This window comes from Hippopotamus amphibius, chromosome 2 (genome assembly GCF_030028045.1).
Source record: "Hippopotamus amphibius kiboko isolate mHipAmp2 chromosome 2, mHipAmp2.hap2, whole genome shotgun sequence".
Taxonomy (NCBI): Eukaryota; Metazoa; Chordata; class Mammalia; order Artiodactyla; family Hippopotamidae; genus Hippopotamus; species Hippopotamus amphibius.
The window spans coordinates 52,586,744-52,592,921 of NC_080187.1; the positions used below are offsets into that span (position 1 = coordinate 52,586,744).

Here is a 6,178-nt window from a genome sequence, read left to right on the forward strand (position 1 = left end):
TTGTTAGATGAAAGCATAAAGTTGTTATTGTTGAATGGAAGGTCGACTCTGTCTAGGAGGATGGACGCAGATGCAGAAGAGCCAAGGGTGGACTGTGTTAGTTTATATTTCAACTTCTAATCCCCTTGTATTAGTCTAGTTTCTCTAGAGAAATGGAAACGATATTCGTAAAGTGATTTATTATTAAGAATTTGGGGACTTCCTAGGTGGTGCAGTGGTTAAGAATCCACCTGCCAATGCATGGGACATGGGTTCGAGCCCTGCCCTGGGAAGATCCCACACACCACAGAGCAGTGAAGCCCGTGTCCCACAACTATTGAGCCTGTGCTCTAGAGCCTGTGAGCCACAACTATTGAGCCCATGTGCCGCAATTATTGAAGCCCACGCACCTAGAGCCCGTGCTCCACAAGAGAAGCCACTGTGATGAGGAGCCTGCGCACCACAATGAAGAGTAGCCCCCGTTCGCAGCAACTAGAGAAGGCCCGTGTGCAGCAACGAAGACCCAACGCAGCCAATAAATAAATAAATAAAATAAAAAAAAAAAAAAAAGAATTTGGTTCACATGATTATAGAAGCTGTGAAGTCCCATGCTCTATTATCTATAAGCTGGAGGCCCAAGGAATCTGGGGGATAGTTCCAGTCTCAGTCTGAAGGCCTGAGAATGAAGAGAGCTGATGGTGTAAGTCTCAGCATGAGGTCAGGAGAAGGCATATGTCTAAGCTCAAGAGGTCAGGCAGAGAGTGAATTCTCCCTTCCTTCACCTTTTTGCTACAGTTAGGCCCTCAATAGATTGGATGAGGTCCACCCATATTAGGGAGGGCAGTCTGCTTTACTCAGTCTATCGACTCAAATACAGTCTCATCTGGAAACACCCTCACAGGCACACACAGAAATAATGTTGAACCAAGCATCTGAGCACCCCGCGGCCTTGTCAGGGTGACTTTTGAAAGTACCTATGACTCAGACATACCCTTATATATTCTGCTTTGTGATGTTGGAGATGAAACTCTTCAAGCCATGTTTCTGTTGTGTTGTTTCCACCTTTTGGCTATTGTGAATAATACTGCAGTGAACACTGGTGTGGAAGTATCTGAGTCCCTGCTTTCAGTTCTTTTGGATATATACCTAGGAGTGGAATTGCCAGGTCATGTGATATTCGTTATTAAACTTTAGAGGAACCCCCCAAACCATTTTCCACAGCAACTGCAGCATTTTACGTTCCAACTACAAATGCACTGGAGTTTCAGTTTCTCCACACCTGTGCTAACACATTTTCCTTTTTTGTTTTTGTTTCTGGGTTTGTTTTTTTTTAATAAACTTATTTATTTATTGGCTGTGTTGGGTCTTCGTTATGTGTGGGCTTTCTCTAGGTGCGGAGAGCAGGGGCTACTCTTTGTTGTGGTGCACAGGCTTCTCGTTGTGGTGGCTTCTCTTGTTGTGGAGCATGGGCTTTAGGTGCAAGGTCTTCAGTAGTTGTAGCATGTAGGCTCAATAGTTATGGCTCATGGGCTCTAGAGCACAGGCTTAGTAGTTGCAGCGCACAGGCTTAGTAGCTCCGCGGCATGTGGGATCTTCCCAGACCAGGGCTTGAACCCATGTCCCCTGTATTGGCAGGAGAATTCTTAACCACTGCACCACCAGGGAAGCCTCTCCTTTTTTGTTTATTTGTTTATTTTTGTGTTTTCTGTAGCCATCCTAACTGGATGTGAAGTGGTATCTCATCATAATTTGCATTTCTCTAATGACTAATGATTTTCAAAATTTTTTCATGTAATTATTGACCATCTGTATATCTTCTTTGTAAAATTGTCTATTCAAGTCCTTTGTCCATATTTGAATTTGGTTGTTTGTTCTCTGTTGTTGAGTTGTAGGAGTTCTTTATATATTCTGAATATTAAACTCTCATCAGATATATGACTTGCAAACATGTTTTCCCATTCTATGGATTGTCTTTTCATTCTCTTGATAGTGTCTTGATAGTGTCAAAATTAAAGATTTTTAATTTTGATGAAGTCAAATTTATCAATTTTTTTTCTTTTGTTGCCTATTCTTTCAGTGTGATATCCAAGAAATCATTGCCAAGTTGAATGTCATTAAGATTTTGCCCTATGTTATCTTCTACAAGTTTTAAAGTTTTAGCTCTTCATATTTGATTTATCAGAGATTGAACTTTTGTGTATTGTGTAAAAGAGGGGTCAAATTTATTCTTTTGCATTCACTTTTTGTTCCACCATTTTTTGAAAAGAATATCCTTTCCCCCCAATGAATGGTCTTGGTATCATTGTAAAAAATCATTTGCCCATACATACAAGAATTTATTTCTGGGCTCTGTATTTGATTTGATTTGTTGGTATTTTTGTCTTTAAGCCACAGAAATACTCTGGTAATTACAGTAGCTTTGCGATAATTTTTAAAATGCAGAAGTGTGAGTCCTCCAACTTTGTTCTTCTTTTTCAAGATTGTTTTGACTATTTTGGGTCCTTTGACATTCCATATGATTTTTAGGATGGATTTTCCTATTTCTGCAAAAACTTGCTATTTGGATTTTGATGGGATTATATTGAATCTGTCAATAGATTGGGATAATATTTTCACCTAACAATATTAGATCTTCTAGCAAATGGGATGTCATTCTGTTTATTTATGTCTTCTTTCATTTCTTTTAGCAGTGTTTTATAGTTTTCAGTGTACAAATTTTTAGCCTCCCTGGTTAAATTTATTTCTAAGTTATTTTTTCCTTTTTGTGATTGTATTTAAATAGAATTATTTTTATTAATTTCCTTTTGAGACTGTTCATTGACAGTGTATAGAAGTGCTACTAATTTCTGTGTTGAACTTGTGCCCTGTAACTTTGCTGAATTCTTTTATTAGCTCTAACAGTCTTATTTGGGAATCTTCAGAGTTTCTGTATATAAGTTCATGTCATGTGTGAACAGAGAGCATTTTACTTCTTCCTTTCCAATCTGGATGTCTCTTATTTATTTGCTTACCTAATTGCTATGCTAGAATTTCCAGTAAAATGTTGAATCACAGTAGTTAAAGTGAGCATCCTTGTCTTGTTTCTGATATTAGAGAGAAGTCTTTCAGTCTTTCAACATTAAGTATGAAATTAGCTGTGAATTTTTCATAAAAAGGGCATTGAAGAACTTCTCTCTATTCCTAATCTGTTGAATGTTTTTATCAAGAAACTGTGTTGTATTTTATCAGATGTCTTTGCTGTGTCAATTGAGGTAATCGTGTGTTTTCCCTTTTTTCTATTGATGTGATGTATTATGTTGATTGATTTTTTTTTTATGCTGAGCCACCCTTGCATTCCTGGGATAAGTCCCACTTAGTCATGATGTGTAATCCTTTTAATATGTCATTGGATTCAGTTTTTTAATATTTTTGCATATATATACATAGGAGATCTGTAATTTCACTTTCTCATTATAACTTTATCTGACTTGGTTTTCACAGTAATGCTGACCTCATAAAATGAGTTAGGAAGTGTCCCTTTCTCTTCTAGCTTTTAGAAGAGTTTGGAAAGGATTGGCATTAATTCTTTAAATGCTTTGAAGAACCCAACAGTGAAGCCATCTGCTTTAATGTGCAAATCCCTATTGACATAATGATTTTATGCATCTTTGCATATTCTTATTTGGCATCTGTGTATCTTCTTTGGTGTGGTGTCTCTATGGAGCTTTTGCTCATTTTTATTTGAGCTATTTTCTCATTTTTGAGTTTTAAGAGTTCTTTGTGTATTTTGGATAACAGTACTTTTTTTTTTCATTTAAAACACAGATTTGACTTTGTTTTTATTTTTATTACTCTGCATTTATTTAATGTATCATATTCATATTTTTGTACCAACTTTCAGTATAAAATTAATCTGTTTATATAAAATCATGTTCAGCTCCAATAAAACTGTAAAAAGATTACTTTTTAAAATGCAATATTTAAAACATTTTAAAATAAATAATAAAAAGCAACATGAGTTTGATGACATTTAAAATTATCACACTGTTCTCACAAAAGAGATCAATGCAAAATAGGTGTCATCTGATGTTTTCACTCACAGTTTGTGTCTTCATCTCTAGTCTCAGGCAAACATTTTCTTTTAAGACCGATGCTTTACCTATTCCTTGTAAAGATATTTAAGTCATTGTTACTGCGTAGTTACTTAAGCTATTTGTGATTGTTCATAATTATAATTTTTCTAAAATTTCAGGTAAGAATCATATTCATTAATGCAAAATAATTTTTAAAATGTCATTATTTCTTATGCTGTTTTTGACTAGCCTGCTAAACTGAGTGTTTTGTGGATTAAAACTAGAAAAAAACCACCACTTCCACTTCTTAAGTTGATGAGATCTATGCAGCTAACAACCATACCAGGTATTAAAACAGTAAGGGTTAACCCTCACCATCTTTGGGAATTTCCCCAGGATGGGTCAGCTGCCCACACTTGTACTTGCAGTTTATTGTACCCAGCAGTTCAAGAAGGAGCAATGCCACTCAAAGAAACCAGACTCCACATTCATGTCTGTGTCTGTTTTTCCAACCTGTATAACAATTGATTGTCTAAGGCACAGGCAAAAGGGATAGAATGTTAAACTCCAGCAGGGCTGCTAAGGTAGTGACACCTACTTGTGCCCTGTAAATACTCTTTACTTTGGCAATGGCCCATGAGGTTAACATCTAGAGTATTCAGCCTGATACAATGAAATAATTAATGACATTTAGACCAGTTTTTCCCACTTTTGCAACACATTGTATAAATTAAGATAACATCTGTTTACTTCACTTGAAAAATCTCTATACAGTTGGCCCTCTGCATCCAGGGCTTCCACACCCATGGATTCAACCAAACACAGATAGAAAATATTTTAAAAATCCCAGAAAGTTCTAAAACGCAACTATTTACATAGCATTTACATTGTATTTCAATTATTTACACAGCATTTACACTGTATTAGGTGATTTAGAGTATACGCAGGTTGTATGCAAATACTATGGACACTGCTGTATATAAGGGACTGGAACATCTGAAGACTCTGGGGCTCCTGGAGCAGACCCCTGTGGATACCGAGGGGTGACTGTACACTAATTTTGCTGCAGCCTGTAAGATGTGTGTCATTTAGAAAATACAGCTGGTCACACACTGTTTTTACAGATATATTCCTGTGAAGATGGAAATCAACATTTGTAGCATCAGTAGGTTTGATTAGCAAATTTAGGTATAACAGAGTGTACCTCTGATTCTCATAACAGCTATATGAGTGGGCTATGTGGTGAGCTGCAAGCCCCCGTCCACCATCAGGACGTGCCCTGTAAGGTATGGAGACTCTAAGAGAAACACGACTGCATGGGCCACATCAAGGGGGTCTCCTAACCTCCCAAGAGGGATATTTTTCTTTAAATGTTCTTCTTTCAAGTCTTTCGTCATATCTGTGTGAACAAATCCTGGTGCGACTACATTCACTAATTTTCTTTCTTGCTACTTCTTTAGCAAGAGCACGTCAAAATCCAACTAATCCTCCTTTACTGGCACTGTACACAGACTGGCCAGAATTGCCTTTTAAACCAACAACACTTCCCACATTCACAATGGACCCTCTCTGTTGTTTAAGCATCGTCTACACAGCAGCTTTACAGGTCAGCATGGAGCCCAGGAGGTTAGTGTGAGGCTGAGATAGCATATCTTCAGCATTTGCCCTTGCTAAGAGAGTATCCCTGTTAATTCCAGCTGCATTTACCAAGAAATTAACTGGACCTAAATTTTTCTCTATCTCTTCAAATGTATTTTGAACATCATGTTCTTCGGCAACATCACAGCTCAATGCCAAATGGTCTCCGCCCAGGTCTCTGGCCGCGGCTTTGGCCCCCTGCAGATTACAGGCGATGATGGCCAGTCGGTAGCCTCTCTGGGCCATCAAGAGGGCCACTGCCCTACCCATGCCCCGGGAGCCTCCGAACACGGCGCACACCCTGTCCATCTGGGACGGGGAGCCGCAGACCCGGGGGGTTGCTGGGGAGGAGGTTACACGGGCGGGCCCTTCCCAGCGGTCTTCCGCCTTCACACCACCTCGGCTCCCTCAAGCCAAAGCGCCTCCCAAGGCCTCCGGCCGCGAACTCAACAGTACTTTATGAGATATTTCTTTTGGAAATAATTCCTCCCCATCTGTGGCTTGTATTC

The 6,178-nt window shown here is 38.6% G+C and overlaps 1 pseudogene; it reads right to left on the reverse strand.

Annotated features, from left to right (window-relative positions):
- Positions 1-5,266: 5,266 nt before the first annotated feature.
- On the reverse strand, positions 5,267-5,978 carry LOC130844341 (3-oxoacyl-[acyl-carrier-protein] reductase-like; annotated as a pseudogene).
- Between the last annotated feature and the right edge of the window lie 200 nt (positions 5,979-6,178).